The following is a 21,014-nucleotide window of genomic DNA, read 5'->3' on the forward strand; positions in this document are numbered from 1 at the left end:
AAGGAACCTCGCGGTGGAGCGTCTGCAAGGAACCTTGCGCGTTTTCCCCTGTTTTTTTTGCCGCCTGCCCACCTATAAACAAATAAAAGAACAATAACTTTTCGCTAACCACTAGAAACGGTACATTAGGATGCTAAGTTGAAGATGTTTTATACTCCCTCCGCTCCCAAATATAAGTCTTTTTAGATATTTCAATAAGGGACTACATACGAAACAAAATGAGTGAATCTACACTCTAAAATATGTCTACATACATCCGTATGTTGTAGTCTATTTGAAATGGCTAGAAAGACTTATATTTAGGAACGGAGGGAGTAGTTTACATTGAATTATTGATAACCACGCAACAAGCCACTCATGTACAGGACGCATGCAACCACGCATGTACACAAGCCAACGCACTAACTCCATCCGATCCAACTCATGCACAGACGCGCACAACATGGAGCACACAACGCACGTACACAAGACTTGCATGCACACACGCTCGGCCGCAGAATACACGTGAATAACACATGCATGCGCACACACTCGGCTGCATGGAGGCGTGCGCCATCCGCGGCGACGTCCGGTTCATCATGCTACGGCGAAGCTCGCACGCAACGGCGCATACGCATCTCTTGCAGCACCTCTTTGCCGTCGTTGCTCAACTACTAGTCGGAGACGAAGACGACCGCAGCCTCGGCTTTAGAGCTAGCACCGATGGAAAACACGCATGTTGCACGCACACGAGCACATACGGAGTGCCCACGACGTGGTGGTGGTGCATGCCCAGTCGCCTCTACTCCTTCTGCGCACGTTGTCTATCAAGGCGGATGCATGCTAATGATGATGTGGGTGAGATCTTCTAGGACTCAAATGATGACGAGGAAAATTATGAGACACAAGGTGACGTACACCATCAAGGTCCACAGTCAAGGGGGTGCTAGTAAGTGCTTAGATGTGCTTAGAGCAAGTACTACCTCCGTCCTGGTTTATAGGTCCCCTTCGTATTTTGTGTTAAACTTTGACCATAAATATAACTAATAAAATGTTCTTGCATGTCATAAAAAATTATATCCTTGGATTCATATTGGAACATAGTTTTCAATCGTATAATTCTTGGTGACATGCATTGACATTTTATTAGTTAAATCTATGGTCAAAATTTGACACTAAATACGAAGGGGACCAATAAACCAGGACGGAGGTAGTACAATAGAGCTGAGTCAGCGGGCTATAAGGAATAAACTAGTATATTTTTCGTACGTACACTGATCAGTGCTTGTTACAGCTTCCCTTTTTTATTTAAACTACACGGTCACTCTTAACCTGTCTCATTTCGGCTGGCTTCGCAAGTGGTAAACCGAATGCAACGGAATTACTATACATCAACTGGTAAAACAAGTGCGCATGAGATGTCCGGTGAGCTCAAATCTTTTTTTGCGGGAATCTGGTGAGCTCAAATCTGTTATGTGAAACTGAAATAGTAGATTTGGTTTCACTAGTTATGTAGTCAAAAGACAAAACATAGTTTAGTCCTATAATATATCAGGGGTAGAATGGTCTTTTCATGTTAGACTTAACACTGTTATGTGCCAAAATTGACGGAAGTGTCATGAAGGGAACAAAATAAAAATTGTGCGTTAAAAAGGGGAAATGATATTTTTTAGGGCCAAAAAAGGAAGCAAAATTTGAGAAAGGGCCAAATAAGGAATTCTCTCCATGATATTTCCCCGTCCGGACCGATCCCAAGTTGGCTTCTCACCTTCTTGGCCCAACAAAAACCCCTCCCACCTCCCGCGCGCGCTTCCCGCCCGGCACCAGCTGAGCCCGCCGCTCCATATTGATGGCAAGTCAGGGCGACGTGACCTCTCACTGCTTCCGCCTTCAAGCGGCGCGCCGACCAAGGGCACCGCCCGCTGCACGCCCGGCATTTCAGACTACATAGTGGATAGTAACTTTAGAGCAAGTACTACAATTAGATGACATAAGCAGGATATAAGGATTTAAATATAGTAGTGCTTAGTTGAAGGAGAGAGAAGAGGAGAGAGAAGAGAAGCAGATTGTAAACGTGTAGCCGGTTGTACTCCAACATACTTTGTGAGAAAAAAGGTGGGGCCATTATTAATGATATTGTATTTATACTAAAGGGACTAACGGATGCCTTAATTACTCCGTTTTTTTGAGACAAACCTTGGTGGGGCTATTATTGACTTTTTTGAGCTATTATTGACTTGGACGTGGGGTTTGGGGGCCAAAGGCCTACTATTATACTTGCACGACCGACCTGACATGCTCTACCCTAGCCGCCATTGTATCATATGGTTTCGCACTGTTCTAGATCTTAGCGCCGCCACACAATTCTTCTCCAGCCCTCCTTCCGGTGTGCACCGCGAGAAGGGACAGCAGTCCTTCGAACCCCGCCTTTCGTGATCCTATACGGGAGAGGGGCGATCAGGTTTTTGGGGAGCACACTCCTGTGACTACTGCCAGCGACGACTTCCTCAATGACAGCCTTCTTCCCTGACCTCGGTAACCTCTTCATCAACGACATGAGTGACAACATCAACCACATCGGTTCTGCTCCCGCTGTACAGTATGTGATTTTGTCCTCCTGGTTTAGTCCGGATCATTACTTTGATGTTTGCAATTGTCGTCATGATCTATTTACTGCTGATTCGGATTAAATCTCATACTAAATTGCTCATATATTCAACAATCCAATCCAAAAACCTGATTACAGGCAATTTACTCCGAGTGGTTTTGCTGCGCTTTTGAAGCCGCCTACTTTTAAGGGGTGCAATATAAAAGGTGGCGCACAAGAGCAGTATATTGGTTTCAGATCATGTACTGCTATGACGCGACTAAGGGTAAGCCTGAGGGCGATCTTAATCCTACACAGCAGCAAGCTTTTTAGAACATGGATACCCTCTTCAAAGCCACCCTACTGAGTGTTCTTCACGATTCCATTATGGATTCATATATGTCGTTTGACAGCGGCAAAGACATGTGGGCTGCGCTCGAGGCCACGTTTGGGCCCTCGGGCGCTGGCAACGAGTTGTACATCATGGATCAATTCTGTGACTACAAGATGACTGATGAGCGCTCTGTTGTTCAGCAGACTCATGAGATACAGTCACTCTCTAAGGAACTTGAGTACTCTAAGTGTGTGTTGCCGGACAAATTTGTTGCTGGGACCATCATTGCCAAGCTTCCACCTTCGTGGAACAATTTTGCTACTTCTCTGAAAAACAAGAGACATGAGTTTTCTATTTTGGATCTCATTAGCACTCTTGGTTTTGAGGAGAAGGCGAGAGCAAAATACACACGTCCTCGGGTCGCTGAGGGAGCTTCTAGTGCCCACATGGTACACGAGAAGAACTTCCAGCCCAACCAGCCCCAAAACAACAAGAACAAATCTCAGGGGAAAGGAACGTTTGATGCAAAGAATAAGCCGTCACATTCTACCAACTTCAAGAAGAATTCTCATAACGGGAAGGGATACAAACCTCAATTTTGGTAGCACCGCACAAAATTTATATGGCTGCATCTACCTGCTGTCAGCTAAACTCATGGTGCTCCAGGTATTCCTACATTCGTAACTAGGTACAATGACCACCGCAACATGAAATTAGCTTATTCGTACGTTGACTTGCTGAATGCAGTGAAGAACGATCCTGTCATGTGTGGAGGAACAAACAAGCAGTGCAGCCGAAGGTGGAAATCAACCAAGGACTTACGAAATTATATGTAATCTTCCTCAGGCAGGTCAATATCCCCTTCGTCCAGATGATCGTGTTTTGTCATGCCGAGCTATTGATATGTGCTACTGTTTTGCAACACCATTTTAAGTATAGCTACTGTGTTCCTATCTTTTCAGATTCAGGACAATGAATATGATATCAGGGGAACTGCACATGTTGAGTCATCTCTATTGCCTCATGTGTTTGCTGCAAATGTGTCAGCATCAATTGCAAGATGAGGCAGCTAGCTAGCTGTGCAGTTGCCAACATGCTCAAAGTGCTCGCAACATTGAGAAGAAACAAGCACGCCCAGGAAATTAATGCGTGCGGAGGGAGGCCCTTTGCTCAAAGAAGCATCGACCGATTTTCTTTATTTCCACACCTTCTCATAGCTTTGTATATTGGTTATAGTATGGTGAATCATTGAGATGCATAGACATGCTGAACTTTTGTTCTTCTGAATGTTAGTTTAATGTGAGTGTCTGCATCCAGTACCGCATCCTCTAATTTGGTGAATGCACACAGAGAAAATAAATCTCCTTAATTTACTCCATAACCACCCTATTAAATAGGCCTAGTAACAAACCAGGCGCATGTAGTAGCCGGCGGGCACATGCATCCTGCATGCATGGCCAGTCAGCCAAGCCCATGCGCCAGCTCTAATGCAGCAATGCAAAAGAAGAGAGCGGTTCTTGGGAAAAAGCGAGTAGTTAGTGCAGTGGGCCTTATAAACACGAACAACTCGCTCTCTCGGTTCCGTCTCCCTAGCCAATTTCCCCCGCTCCCCAATCTTCCTCACTCATCCAGAAAACCCCGCTCACCTTCTTCCTCACTCGTACAGAAAACGCCTACTCCTCTTCTTCCACTCCTACAGAAATCCCCAGCCCTCCTTCTTCCCCACTCGCACTGCCACTAGGCTCGTCTCTGGCTACTCTGCTCAAACCCGTGAGCTCGGCGCGACGCCCACAAGGAAAATGGAGTCGGCTGGCCCCAGCGTGTCACACCCTGCATTTTGTAACATATCATTTGCATTATTAAAGCATGAAAATTTGGACCAACAATTTTTTTTGCATTATTTGGCTTTTATTTGGAGTTGGTTTTCTCTCTGTGTTTTCAAGTGCTCTTAAAGGTCAACATAGCTTCACCTTCTATACTTCATTTCCTTGATCCAAAACATCTGCCCAATGATCATGCCATGTGTATAGTGCAATATAATATTTTCATACAAAAATAATTAGGCCAAATAGTATTTTCAAAAATTAGTTTTCCAAAAACCCCTAAATTGAGGTTTGCACTACAAGTACTTGATTTGGGGTATGAAAAATATTTCAAAGAGTATATTTGAGAACGACCACCACCCGACGCTCCTCCGCCGTGCCTCCTCGTTGCCGGCGAACCAGGCCACCCCGACGACCGCAACCACCTCCACCCGAACGGTGACACGACTCTGAGCCCAGCCGTGCCCTCGCCCTACCTCGTCGTGCCCTGCATCGTCGCCGGTGAGCTCACCAGCCGTCTGGACTCGGAGTTAGGGATGACAGGCGGGCCCCGCCTGTCAGCCTCTCCCCTCCATCGCCCCTCTCTCTCTTGCTGACGCCTGGGCCCCGCCCGTCAGGTTTAAACCTGACGCGTGCATATGCACCAGTGCGCTGGGCCGCTGCCCTGCGGCTGTTCTGGCCCAGCAGGCATAGTGCCCCTTCCTTTTTTTTCTTTTCCGTCACACTTGTAAAAATTCCACAGGATAAAATATTTGTCCAAATAAATTAATTCCAACTCCTAAATTCCTAAAGTACTGCAACCTATTTAATGGTGCAACTTTCATTCAAATCCAACAACCTTTTCTTCATTATAAATATTTAAATGTGATTTTAAGCATTTAAATATACCTTTGTAAATCCATTTCTCCTATTCTGCTACTCCAAATCCAAAACTAGGAATTTTCCCCTTCTTAGTTTTCACCCTGGTATTTAACAAAAATGAGTTGACATTTTTCTGAGCACTTTGCTTTGTCTGTTTTATTATTGCCTTATTTTTCTCGTTATTATTTTGCGACGATAGATTGCGTTGCTGACGAAGGAGTTGGACCAGAAGACTTTGAAGACCCAAGAGACTTTGTTAAGCCAGGCAAGCAACCCTTTGACCATGTTTGAGAAACCCTTTTTATGCATGTCATATAGCACCATATTGTTGTTGCAACGGAATCATGATGAGGTGGTAACCACCTTGATGGTTTGCCACCATTACTTCCTCGTTGATACTTGCATTGTGCATGACCCTACCTTCTTATGAGGGTTATGCCGGTGGGGGTAGATAGGATGCTAAAGTAGATGCTACGCAAAAAGGGACGGGTATATGCATGATGAAGGAGACAAAGTGTTTTCAAAGGACTTTTCGAAAACCCTGTCGGGTGCCACTTATGCCCGAGGGAGATGATGAGATGGGTAACCACTTGATGACGAAGTGGTGTACCGAGGCAAGTGTGTGTTGTTTTCGAAAACGGATTAGATTTAAGATTTGTCGACTGTCCCAACCTTACATGCGCAACCACTCTACCCTTGTATGGGAAAGGGCATTATTGATTACCTAGGCTGATACTAGCTTGGAACCCGCATTACTAGTGACGGGGGAGAGTTGGTGCTCTCTCTCGGGACGGGGTCGTGCCAGGTAGGGCGGCCATGACTGTTTTCACAGGGCACGGATACACCGTTGTGTCCCCTCTTAGATGTTACGATCTCGAGTGAGTCTCGTATGATGTACATCATGAGGACACGGAACAACGAGTGGACTCCTTGTTAGTATCGCCTAGGGAAAGATAGTGATCGGGTGCTTACCCCGGGTACTTGAGGTATCGCGGGTCATGGATGACAGGGAAGTTCCTCGGATCTTGTGGGTAAAGTGTGCAACCTCTACAGAGTGTAAAACTATTCGAATAGCCGTGTCCACGGTCAAGGACAGTTGGGCGGTGCTGCTTAAACTACGTCCAGAGCTTCACAAACCAGTGTGTGTTTGGATAATTGGTGAGAACTACTTGGGTCAAGTCAAGGGACTTGACATGATTGAGTTGGCTTGATGCCCACTCTATTTATGTTGATATATGTAACATGTCCTCATGGTTACTTGAATTCTCCTGATGCATGTCTTACAAGTTGTTGAACATGTCATTGCACTCCAAACTAGCTTCCTACAAAAATTTACCTATATCATGCATTGTTACATCTTGGACCAAAACATGGGTTGCTTGCGAGTACATTCAAAGTACTCATTGGCTTGCCACTGGTTATTTAATTGGCCAGGCATGGAAGAACCGGAGTTCGAAGAAGAGCTCTTTGGAGACGAACATGCGAACTAGGATGTTTCCCAGTCAGAATGCCTGTAGGGTTAAGGCAGATGGCATGGGTTCTACTTATTGACGAAGATTTCCGCTGCTTGTGTTTCATTTGATGTTCAACCCTTAAGGCTTTATCAATGTAAGACTTGACCATAATGGTCATAATTTGTGTAAGACGGTATGTATGGATGTAAGACTCTTGTTATTCAGCTTCTATGTGTTCAGTGAGCATTGATCTCTGGGATCACTGTACACGTGCATTCGGTGATCTCGACTTATGAGTCGGGGTCCCCACACAGCGCCAAGAAGATGAGGCTCCCGCCAGCGGCGACGCTGGTTGTTGATCCTGCACCCGGTAGTGCGGGGAGAAGCGGCGAGCCCCCCCCCCCCCTCCCACCCGGATCTGAGGAACCGGTAGAATCTCCGGTGGACCGCATCAGCGATCTCCCGGTCGTCATCCTTGAGGAGATCATCTCGCTTCTCCCCACCAAGGATTGCTGTTGCACACAAATCCTCTCAACTCGGTGGCGCCCTCTATGGCGCACCGTGCCCCTCAATCTCGATTGTCGTCAGATATCTGTCCTTCCTGAATTTGATCTCATCAGAGCCATCGTCTCTTCTCACCAGCAGGGCCCCGTTCAATGCCTCTGCATCCCGACAAGCTACCTGTTGTCCATACCCGGCAAGGTGGACGCTTGGCTGACATCCCCTGAATTCGGAAAACTCCAGCAGTTTGAGTTCTACCATTACCACGAAAGTTTCATACCACGAACATACCAAGAATTCGTGCCCACACCACCGTTGTCCATCTCGCGGTTTTCCTCCTCTCTCCACACCGCCACCTTCGCCCGGTGCCATCTACCATACGATCTGGTACAAATGCTTCGACTCCCACTGCTAAAAAAACTTTCGCTTGTGGTGGTTTATCTGTCGGAGGCCTCACTGCACAGCATCATCCACTCCAGTTACCCTGCCCTGGAGCGCTTGCTGATTGTTTTGGGAATAGAAATCGGTATCAGTTGTCTCCAAATAAAGTCGCCTCACCTTAAAAGCATTGGAATTTGTTTTAAAGGACAGCAGCTCATCATCGAAGATGCCCCTTCACTTGAAAGGTTGCTCCTTCATAATTGTTATACACCTTCAGAAATAAATGTCGTCTCTGCGCCCAAACTGGAGACCTTGGGTGTAATTCGTGACCCGTTTAATAATCACAAGGAGTTGGTGTTTGGCTCCTCACTTTTTCAGGTACCGTATGTTATCATCTACACATTTGTAATCATATGCTGCATTTTTCATTTGTGCGCATAAGTTTTATATCATCTTGGAGTACACTTTGGGTACTAATATTATGCTATATGCTCAATGAAGAGTTCGTCCATTGATAGCCTATCAATGCTGCTGGATTTTTTCAAGATCATATATATCAGAATGTATAGTTTTGATCTGGACATAATTATTGGCTTGCTGCGATGCTTTCGATCTCTGGAGAATTTATACATAGAGGTGATGATTTAATGCACATTGAAAGCCCGTATATATTGTACTAGAATTAACTGTTCAGCTGTCATTCTTTCGACATACTCTTTTTTCAGACCTTAATTGTTTTTAATCTTCATGTCTACTTAGGCAGAACCACATGGAGAAAAACATATAACCTATCGTTGGCATAATAAGCACAAGGATTTTCTCAGTTCTCATGACATTCGTTTGAGGACAATAACGATGGGACGATATGCATCCAACCAGGCAAACAGAAGCTTTGTCACATTCTTCCTGTTGAATGTGAGGTTACTATTGTCCATGAGGCTTAATTTTTACAGCAGGAGATTTCTCACGGACAAACATGTTGAACAGAAAAAAGAAGTTTCAGGTGGACAAATGGGCTTCTAAACGTGCTCGGCTTCTATTTACAATAAGTTGTAGACATCCTGAAATAATTTTTTTTGCATAGGTTGTTGATTTTATGGATCAGACCGATCCATTTGTTTGTGACTGCAAAAAAGAGTGGTTGGTTTAGATGTTACTGTCATGTTCAATATGGGATTTGTCTAAAAATTTGATGAACAATTAATCCTTGGGCTTTTTGTACCATTTGTATGCTTGACTTGCATGTTGTTGCCCTCGTACTCCCCTCCACATGCCACTACACTATCGCATCTTCCATGGCTGCTGTTCATTCCCGTCCGAGGCCTTTCCGTCATTCTCCGCCTTGGTTAGCTCGCTGTGCCCGCCGCCGTCTAGCATTGTCAACATGGTCAACAACTAAGAGGAATCAGGAGATGACTGTACGTGGAGAGGCTGACAGTAGGGACCCACCAGGTTCATTGCATTTTGCAAGCAGGTGCCTTGTTATTACAAGCCAAAAAAATACTTCCTCCTAATTGTTTGACAACTAGGTTCCACGCCATTGTCAATGTAGTCAATAAACGAGAAAATTACACAACGAGCGGATAACACCAGGAACCCAGCAGCTCGCCCAGTTGTTTTTCAGCTTCAGAGACGGAGCTCAACTGCGCGCTGTGCGGGGGCTGTGGCCCGTCTAGCCCATGCTTATGCTTTTATTAAGCACATGACGAGCCCAGTTGATATATTTTTTGTTTCTGAAATTGGCTAGCCCAGTTCTTTTTTTTGGAGAATACCAAAACCGAGGCCTACTTGCTTTTCTCAGCCATGCTGGGCTACAAATCTTTCAAGACGAGGATGGATGTAAGTAGTAAGAAATGGGCTTCCCCAGAAAACTGGCTATAAGTTGTAAGAAATGGGCTGTAAATTTTTAAACCAAAGCCAACCGGCAATTGCATTAAAAATATCTTTTTTTTCAGGATTTCTCTACTCTCTACTCTTATAAAAACCAAAGCCAACTGGCAATTACATTAAAATATCATCTTTTCTCCCACAAGATAAACTACTCATACAAATGCATCTGCATGTTCCGTGCAACGAACGGGCATCTTGCTAGTTAAGATTCTAAATTTCATTCTTTTTTTGCGGAGAATTGTATTTGAATTTCATTTTGATATAACTTTTTGAAAATTATTTTTAACGTGACTCAAAATTTCATGATTAAAAGAGTTCGGACCCCACCGAAATATGCAAAATTTCGTTGAATTTTTTAGCAGTGCCTAGAATATATGGTCTGTAATGCTAATAAAAAGAATATGGGCTTCAAATATCCTTAAGAATTAGCAAATGGGCTGTAAATTATTGAAAATAATGGCTAATGGGATGTATGCTATTTTCCACAGATTTGGAGGCTGACTTCTGGGCCTACTAGGTTGACGATGACGCTGTCCTAAAAAAATTTTGACGCGTACGCAAGGCTTTATCAACTTAGTCAACACACAGCAGTGACTGTTGGATGTCCATCCAGTGGCCGCCGTGCTTCTTCAATCTCTGATCTTCCTACTCCAGTTGCCCAAACCAGCGCCGGCGGGACTGCCTGCTCCCTCCTCCCGTGGCTGGCTGTGCTGCCGTCAAGCCATCCCTCTAACCACCCACACATCCTGTTATTTTCCAGCGACGTCAGCCTCACCCCGCAGCCGACCAGTCAGCGCTCGTTCTCCCCTCAATGTGGGCATCCGCTGCGGTGGCTTCGCCGGCTCTGGGTGGTTCTCTTCCTGGGCCTCGCCCTCGTCCACCGCATTTGTGCTCTCGGCGCGGCGAGGTCAACATGGTCAATAAACAACAACCATCGGAAGAGGCTGACAGTAGGGGCCCACACAGGAAAATGCCTCCTTATTACGCGCAAAATAATGATTCCTCCACCTGATAGCTGGGACCCACCGGAAGGGTCTTTGTATTTCGCAAAAAAACGTTCCCCCCGCTGTCAGCTCGGACCCACCGGAAATGCCTCCTTATTACGCACAAAAAAATGAATACTCCCCCTGCTAGCTGGGACTCACCTTGGTGGGAGGCTGACTTGTGGGCCTACTAAGTTTACGGGGACGGAGGGCTTTGTCAACTTAGTCAATATGAACGATTCTAGCTCCAGTGACCATACAATGTCCATCCAACGGTCGTAGTGCTTCTTCAACCTCTGGTCTTCGTGCTCCAGCCGCCCAAAGCAGCGCCGGTCATGCCGCATGCTCCTGCCTCCCGTGGCCGGCTGTGATGCCGCGAGACCTCACCGCCCCCTACTACTCCCACCGCTGGCCAGGCCATCCCTCTACTCACCCACACCCCCTATTATTCTACAGCGACGGCAGCCTCCCAGCGCAGCCGAATCAGTGAACCCTCGTACTCCTCTTCATGTGGGCATCCACTGCTGCGTCTTCCCCGGCTCCGCATCGTCCCCTTCCTAGGCCTCGCCGTCGTCTACCGCCATGGTGCTCTCGGTGCGACGTGGTCAATGTGGTCAACGACCGACTTCCATCGGAAGAGTACTGTGCGGGGAGAGGCTGACAGCTGGGTCCATGGCGGCTGCAAGGAAGTGCCTCCTTATTACGCGCAAAATAATTATTCCTCCACCTGACAGCAGGGACCCACCGGACAGGCCACCGTATTTCGCGAAAAAATGTTTCCCCCTGACTGCTGGGACCCACCAGCTACATCTTCGCACGCAAAGAAGTGCATCCGGGCAAAAAAAAGATTCGCCCCCTGACTGCTGGGACCCACCAGCTACATCTTCGCACGCAAGGAAGTGCGTCCGGGCAAAAAAAAAGATTCGCCCCCTGAGTGCTGGGACCCACCAGCTATATCTTCGCAGGCAAGGAAGTGCCTAACAGTCGGGACCCACCTGGTCGAAGCATACGCAGCGTTGTCATTCTGGTCGCGAACGTGTACGTACATACTGGTCGATGTAGAGGCACGCACGTGTCGTAGTAGAGGCGCGCACGTAGCATGTACACGTACGTACAGCAGCGAGGGTGCAAGAATGAAAATATGGCCACGTACGTACATACGGGCAGGGTCTCGAATGCCTACTCGCGCATACGTACATGGCTGGGTCGGAACGGAGAAACAGCGTCGTCGTCGTGTTCATGGGGAGCCAACTGGCTGGGTCGGAACGGAATGCGTGGTCGTGTTCATCGGGAGGGCTTGGACGGAACAGGAGATGGAAACGAGGCCTGGCGTACCGCATAACAGAGGAAACGGACCTCCTACGTTCAAAACAGGGTCATGTTGATCGGGAGGGGTGTGGCATACCGCAAAACGGAGGAAACAGACCTCCTACGGTCGAAACGGGTGTCCTGTTGATCGGGAGGGGTGTGGCGTACCGCAAAACGGACGAAACGGACCTCCTACGGTCGAAACAGGGGTCCTGTTGATCGGTAGGGGTGTGGCGTACCGCAAAACAAACAAAACGGACCTCCTACGGTCGAAACGGGGGTCCTGTTGATCGGGAGGAGTGTGGCATACCGCAAAACGGACGAAACGGACTTGTGTTGGAGCGCTATGGTCGAAACGGGGGTCCTGTTCATCGGGAGGGGTGTGGCATACCACAAAACAGGACTCCACGGGATACTATTCATCTCCACTGTCGACCTCCTCCAGCCTCCACGGGCTACCGTCGACCTCCTCCAGCCTCCACGGGCTACCGTCGACCTCCTCCAGCCTCCACGGGCTCCTGTTCATCCAGCCTCCACCGCGCGCTACTCCACCAGCTAATGTTCAACCACCCCTCCACGGGCACCCCTCCACCGTCTACTATTCATCCAGCCCTCCACACCACAGGGTCCTGTTCAACCACCCCTCCACAGCCACCCCTTCACCGTCTACTGTTCATCCAGCCCTCCAACCACGGGGGTCCTGTTCATCCAGAGGCAACGCCACCGCTCACTGTTCATCCACCCCCCCCCCCCCCCCCCGCAATGCTCAATGTTCATCCCAGAGGCAGCATCGATCGACTTCAGTTAGCAGCAGTAGCGAAGGAATCGCTCCATCTGGTTCAGTTAACAACCATCGATCGATCGCTCGGGTTCAGTAACGCGTAGCCTGCAGTGCAATCGCTCGGGTTCAGTTAGATCCCAATGCCTCACTCGGGTTCAGTTAGAGCCAACGCCTCGCACACAGGCGCGTACCTGTACGAGAGAAAACACGCATCGCTCGGCCCTCGACCTCCCACCGTAATCGGGAACTCCCCTAAATTTTCCTCCCCCTCGCTTCTACCATGGTTTTTTCCGTCATGGACGGCCCAAACAATGTCATGCAGCTGCGTCTCCGGCCCGCCCAGGACGAATAGCCCATTTTCTGTCATGATTTTTTTCATAGAAGTAGGAGCCCACCACATCTATGATGATACCGGGTTTTGTCACAGTTATCGTCATAGAAGTGTCATATGTATGACAGAAAAAAACTTCGTTCGGCCCAAAATGTCACGGATGTGTCTTTTTTTGTAGTGCGACCAGCGAGCCTACAAAGGAATTACTCACTCCCGGTGGGGAGCGTCATGGAATTGGCGATAGAGAAGGGTTGGTGATGATGAAAAATGAAGATCCCCCTCTCCGGAGCCCCGAATGGACTCCAGATCTGGCCTCCCGATGAAGAACAGGAGGTGACGACGGCTCCATCTCGTGGATCGCGATAAGCAGACCTAGCTGAGTACTGGCCATCGTTGGTAAATTTCCAATGGATGGTATCCTTGACACCAGGTCGGATGATGACATTCAGAAGCTTCTCCCATAATGCCAAGAATTGTTGGAGGTGCTCAAGCGTGAGGCCGTTATGGTAATCAATTTGGTTTATCCAGTGCCCATCCCTTATGGCTATGGCAACAGATGCCCCCTTCTTGCGTGAAATCTCAAAAGTCCTTGGAGCAATGTCTTTTGGCCTAAAACCCTCTAGCCAAGGCGACTCCCAGAAGGAAGCCTTCTGTCCATCACCAATCGTGACCTTAGTCGCAGCCGCAAACAGGTTACGGTCATTGGCCGTGCAAGGTGTCCCCATACCGCACCACGCACGTGGTGGGTCGTCCCAGTCGACCCAAAGCCATCGCAACTGGAGGGCAGCGGCAAACTTGCCAAGGTGCAAAATGCCAAGGCCTCCAAATTCTTTTGGCCTGCAGACGAGCGCCCAGTTTACTTTGCAATTTCCACCAGTTACCTTGTCAGTTCCGGCCCAAAGGTAGGCTCGCCGCAACCTATCGATCGCCTGGAGAACCTCCACCGGAAGGTCAAGCGGTGTAATGTGGTAAATGGCCACCGCCGTAAGGGCTGCCTTGACCAAGGTCATGCAACCGGAGATAGCAACATGCTTGCCTTTCCAAGGCGCCAATTTGCCTGCAGCTTTGTCTTCCAGCATTTGGAGATGTATCATCCTTAATCTTTTGATTGCGAGTGGGAGGCCAAGGTAGCGAATAGGGAAGGAGGAGCAGCATGCCGGGAAGGATTGGAGAACGTCATCCAGGTCCATGTTGGCACATCTGATAGGGGCTACAATACTCTTTGTGCAGTTTGTGGAGAGGCCGGTTGATTCACCGAAGGAAGTAAGCATGGCTGCAAGGAATTGTATGTCCTCCTTGATGGGGGCACAGAAAACTGCGGCATCATCGGCATAAAGAGAGGCACGAATCCCCATGTGCCTCCCAGGGAGGGGATGAAGCTTGCCTTGGGTGGTGGCTTTGTTGAGGATATAGTGTAGTGGGTCGATGGCAAGCACGAATAGCAATGGTGATAGCGGGCCCCCCTGCCTAAGTCCCTGTCCATGCTTGATTGGGTCACCGGCAATACCGTTGAGCAAAACTCTTGAGGACGTCGTGGATAGTATTGCCGAGATCCAGTCCCGGAAGCGGGCAGGAAAGCCATGGTGATTCAACGTCTCCAACAGGTAATCCCATCTAACAGAGTCAAATGCCTTCTTCATGTCAAGCTTGAAGAGGAGCATCGGCTTTTTTGTGCGGTGAAATCTTCTGGCTAGATTCCGCACATACATGAAATTGTCGTGAATGCTCCTCTTTTTGATGAAAGCACTTTGCGCAATCGAAATGATATCATTCATGTGGGGAGCCAATCTAGTGGCAAGAATCTTGGCAATGAGCTTAGCCACATCATGAATGAGGCTGATGGGCCTGAAGTCAGAGATCTCCTCTGCGCCATCCTTCTTGGGAATGAGAGCAATATTCGCCGAGTTGAGCCAGTGCAAGTTTCTGGTATGGAGGTTGGAGAAATTATTAACCACTAGCATGATGTCATCTTTAATGATATCCCAGGAGCTCTTGAAGAATTTTCCAGTGAAGCCATCTGGACCGGGCGCTTTGTCGCGAGGCATGACAAATACGGCAGCCCTAACTTCCTCCTCCGTAATGGCATCACCAAGCGCGGATATATCGTGGCTAGCAACGGGAATGGTCGCCCAATTGATGGTCTTAGAACGTGGGGCACCCTTTTTCAAAATCCCAAAGAAGTGGGAATGAACAATATTCTTTTTGTGGTCATGATCCATCACCCAGCCCGAGCCCTGCTTGAGGCGGTGGATAAGATTTTTCCTTCTCCGCCCATTAACTCTTAGGTGGAAATATCGGGTATTCGCATCTCCCTCTTTGATGTTGGTGATCCTCGAGCTTTACCTCTTCCTAGCTCTCTCCATAACTACAAGGGCCACCACTTTTTTCTTGAGTCTTTTCCGAACATCTATCTCCTCCAAGCTCAGAGCCCGCATCTCCTGAGCCTCATCAAGCCTAAGAATTATCTCCAGGGCCATATGCAATTGAACCTTGGCATTAGAGAAGAGGCGCTTGCTCCAAGAGCGAAGGTTCTGATTGGTATTTTTCAGCTTGTGGAACAGCCTCTGGTATGGCTCAGTGTGTGCGGGAGGCCTCATTCCAAGCATCTTGGACAACTTGTTGGAAGCCTGGCATGTTGGTCGAAAAGTTTTCAAAGCGGAAGGTGCGCGGCCGCCTTGGTCCATCATCATTGGCAAGAAGGAGAGGGCAATGGTCAGAGAGCGACGACGATAAGGCGTGCAAGATGTGCTTGTCGAAGGTTATGTCCCAATCCTCACTACAAAAGAACCCATCAAGCTTTGACATAGTCGGATTGCTCTGTTCATTGCTCCAAGTAAACCTCCTATTTTGGATATGGATTTCCTTTAGCTCACAAAAATATAAACCGATGCAAATGCTCACAAAAATATAAACCCGTAGCCGACACTACAATAAATTTGTTTCTATTCAAAAATAAGCAAGGAATTATATTTTGTATTTCCTTTAGCTCACAAAAACAAATGCGTAGAAAACTTAGTAATCAATAATATATACAATGGCCAAACGAACCCTGGACAGTTTCAAATTTCAGCCCGACACTCCTATTATTCTATGTTGCCTGTAGAAAACAAAGTTCAAGGCGTGAAGACGCAGCGATTATTGTTTCACCCACAAGAGGGGCATGTTTCCCTACCGGAACAACAAGGGTTACGACAGGCTCCGGTTTGTAAGACGCTTGTAATATAGCTTCGCCCAAATTGGACAATTATATGTACCATGTAGTGACACCATGCCAAGTTTCATGATTTCCTGGTGAGTTTTGGATTTACAGATATTTAGAAACCAAGATTCGCAATGTTTGTGGCCAAGCCAGGACGGCGAGATGGTTGAATTCGTTCTCATTCGTTCCATGGGACCTAAACATGCACCCCAAGGAAACATGTACGTTTTTTCTAGCCATTTTGGTGCACTGGAGCATGTATTTGTAGTTTGGATTTGAATTATGGACATTAAATGCCTAGAAAACTCAATTAATGAATAAAAAAGGTCAAATGAACCCTGAATAATTTCAAAGTTCAGCATGAATCTCCCGTTGTTCTGTGTCACGTGTAGAAGAAAATACGAGGCTAGAAGAGGGAGCTATTATCGTTTGGCCCACAAGGGGACACGTTTCCCTATCAAAACGATGAGGGTTCTTGCGACAGGCTCCGGTTTGTAAAAGTTTTGTAATAAAGCTTGGCCCAAATTGGCAATGTTTTTACCACGACATATATGTGCCATGACGTGACACCATGCCACCTTTGATGACTTTCTGGTGAGTTTTCGATTTATGGGGATTTAAAAACTGAGATTCAGAATCTTTGAGGATGAGCCAGGACACCGGTATGGTTGTAATTCGTTCCCATTCCTGGCATGGGACCTAAACATGCACCCAAGGACACATGTATAAATTTTCTAGCCATTTTGGTGAACTGGAGCATGTATTTGAAGTTTAGATTTGAATTATGGGTATTAAATGCCTAGGAAACTCAATTCGTGTTTAAAAAGGCCAAATGAACCCTGAATAAATTTAAATTTCAGCACGGATATCTTGTCGTTCCATGTTACCCGTAGAAAACAATACAAGGCGAAAAGAGGCAGTGATTACGTTTCGCCCACAAGGGGGACACGTTTACCTATCGGAACCACAAGGCTTCTTTGAGAGAAGCTTCAGTTTGTAAGAGGCTTGTAATAAAACTTGTGCCAAAATGGATGAAAAAGTTCCTCGACGTATATATGTGCCATGTTGTGACACCATGCGAGGTTTCACGATTCGGCTTAGTTTTGGATTTACGGGGATTTAAAAACCGAGATTATTCTCACAAAATGTTTTTAAATATCACACGGTTCACTCACGAAAGTCGATATTCAATGAAAACTTCATGGGAACCATATTTTAAAGTTTCATAATATCTGAAAAAAAATGTGGGATGTTAAGAAGGTGATGTTTTATTGTGACACAAAATTTCAAGTTGAAAAACATTACGAGATGTGAGCTATGAAAAAGACAAATTCAGCCCTGAATAGTGACATTACTATTCGGCACTATTCAATGTTGATTTTGCCTTTTTCATAGCTCACATCTCGTAATGTGTTTCAACTTGAAATTTTGTGTGGCAATAAAACATCATCCTCTTAACATCCCGCATTTTCTTCAAATTTTTTTTGAAACTTCAAAACATCTTTTTCTCCTGGTTTTCACTAGTTTCCACCGATGTTGGTTTCCGTACGATATTCTTCCCCCCTGTTGCGCGCGCGATCTGAGTCATGCATTCTGATTGGCCAGAACCCAAACCCCACAGATCGTACGTGTGCACCGTTGGATGCTCCCAGATCGAACGGCAACCCTGAGCCCTTTTGACAGCACATGCAGTACATGGGTAAGCACTGTGCACATGCATCGTGCTAGTTCATGCTTCCTTCTCTACTAGGTTTTCTAAACAGGCTACCGTTTCTCGCCACTCCTCTCATCGGTTTCCCGCCTCTTCTCCCATCGTTTTCCCGCTACCAGTGTCAGTGCTCATTGAAGGCTAGTGGCGACACACTGGCCATGTAAAATACCCCACACAGTTTCTAAAAGCACAAATGTGTGTGATAGGAGGGAGTAGGTCCCATAGTGTGACCAGCGTGAAACGCCTTAATGGCAAGGAGGCAATTCTTATCAACAAGGGTCGGCTTCCCATCCGCTAGTCTAGTCAAATAGAACGCGGAAGTTAAGCGTGCTCGGGCTGGAGTAGTCCAAGGACGGGTGACCCCGTGGGAAGTTGCATATCTCAAGCTTTGTTTAAATGCCATGACACGGTCATTATAGAGATATATTATATCTCTATTGTGACCGTTCATGGCAATTATATAAACCTTGGGATCCTTGTTTTGCTAATTTGTAGACTATGTTTTTATGGGTTATTTTTTGCTCTAAAAAATTAAGGAATGATTGACTTGACCTGTCATGGCGATTATATAAACCTACTATGTTTTTATGGGTTATTTTTTCCTCTAAAAAATTAAAGGATGATTGACTTGACCTATCATGGTGATTATATAAACCTTTTTCAGGTTGCATGCATGGTATAGGGGGCAGGGTGTTCTTCTCGAGCATGTCTTCCTTGTGCGGCTTATAGACGCGGCACATATCTATGGGCTCCCCGAGGTATATATACTATCATTTACTGACAATTTCGGGGGCCCACACAATCTATCCCTTTGACCCAACAACGAAAAGGGTTTGACCATGATGGTATTCTATTGATACTTGTAAGGTACACATGCATTGCACGCATGAGATTTAGTAACCAAATTATGAATAAATACCACACTATAGCATGTAAGCTTTGAGTCATATATGCATGATGTAGATGTTCGTTTAATTCTTATAGTTCATCTCATCCAAAATAAATTAGTTTTATAAAAAAAATCTATTTTAAGATTCATGGAATTGTGCATTGTAAAGCATAAAGTAAAAACAAAAAGTGACAATTCATTTAGAAAAAAAAAGTTTGGGCAATTAAGATATGGAAGATTCTAGAGAACAAAGGAGAAGTGCTTGTGTTTTGAGGTTTGTGCATTATGCTTAAGTTCAACCATGAGAGTTTTCTAGACTGTACATGTGGCAGAATCTGGTGGAATGTAGATGATATCCAACGGCCAGTTGTGCTCGGATTTTCCATCTCTGTATCGTCGGATTGGCTTCATCCAACGACCAACTTTCAAAGTTATTCGCACACTATATAGGGGTATAGATATGTAAACGTGCAGAAGTGTTCTTTGATGAATGATGATGTATGGAAATAGTTACACATACTAAGAAATATAACTTTTTAGAGTAAAATATCTACCCTTACTAAGTTACTATGCGATATTTTAATTATGTTATCTCTTTCTCACTCTGGCTCATGTGCCGACTACAAATTCTCCTGCTGAAAAATTGTTGGGAAGTGTACTTTACTACGCATTTGATGTGGTATGTTTAGAAGGAGAAACCTTACGATTCTATCATGACTAATAACAATTGTTTACCCCCTGTTGTTGGATGGACCAAAGTAAATGTACATGGAAGTTCTGATGGAGATTTTGCACAATCAAGACTCGAGTTATAGCTAGGTGGTGATGTTTTAGTTGAAGCTGGAAAGTTCGTTCTACATGTAAACGACCATATAATCCTCTAATTTGATTGTTCGTCTATTCTCCAAACTTTGAATGATATATGGTGTCCTGCCTAAGAGAGTGGTGTTTTGACACATGGGAGCGCGAGCTCCTGGTTTTAAAAATGTGCTTTAAACATATTTTGAAATGTTAAAAAAATTCGAACAAAAACTTGACGCGTACATCTCAATATTGTACATGCTCACGAAGTTGTTTCGCGAAAACCGACAACTTATGTATCACGTGTGAAAAAGACAAAATGCAGTGTTAAAAATGCTTTTCACAAGACATCTTTTCGTCTTTTTACACAATCCACAAAAAATGTCGGTTTTCTCCGAAACTGACGTGCACTGCCGAGATGTAAGCGCCAAATTTTTGTTTGAATTTTTTTCACACTTTGAAATATTTTTTCGTGTGCAGGAGCGCGCGCTCCCGGAAGCACCAACGGATTTCCCTAAATGCATATGTACCACTACGACCATATCATTCTGAAGTATGGCTGTCAACAGAGAATCATTTATTCATTATTGTGATGATCCTTTTAGCAGAGTTGTTTTTCATAGTAAACTATCTATTTAGGCAATAGTTCCGGCAGTAACGCGCGGGTAATCATCTACTCCCTCTGTAAGCTAATATAAGAGTGTTTCTTATATTAGTTTACGGAGGGAGTAGTTGTTATAATAATAGATATGGGATTTTTTTTAACAAGAAAAAGTTGCCGTGGAGGTCGTGGATCAAAGGCCTTGACTACCCCAGTCTAACGCAGGGACCCGTTCGTCGGCTGCTTTCACGCCACGCGCTGCCTGCCAACCGCCAGCCATTTATTTCCCCATCCATTCGCACTCTCATCCCCTTGCCTCGTCAGTACGTGGGAGTCCATTCTCTCTTTCAGTTGGTGGCCTGGTGCCGGTGCATGAACGCATGACGCTGCGCGTGCCGCTCTGAGTCTGTTGGTGTTGAACGCTTCCAGTCCAGCTCCGCGATTGCTTGGTCCGGATACGTGCATCTCCACCATCTGCTGCCATTTGTAAAGCCGGACGGAGAAGGCGGCTTTAATTTTCCTTCGCATTCGCAAGGGTGGTAGTACTTCGTGAAATTTTAATGAGATCTCAATTTTTATTTATTTTTGACGGGAATGAGA

Source organism: Triticum aestivum, chromosome 1B (assembly GCF_018294505.1).
Source record: "Triticum aestivum cultivar Chinese Spring chromosome 1B, IWGSC CS RefSeq v2.1, whole genome shotgun sequence".
Classification (NCBI taxonomy): Eukaryota; Viridiplantae; Streptophyta; class Magnoliopsida; order Poales; family Poaceae; genus Triticum; species Triticum aestivum.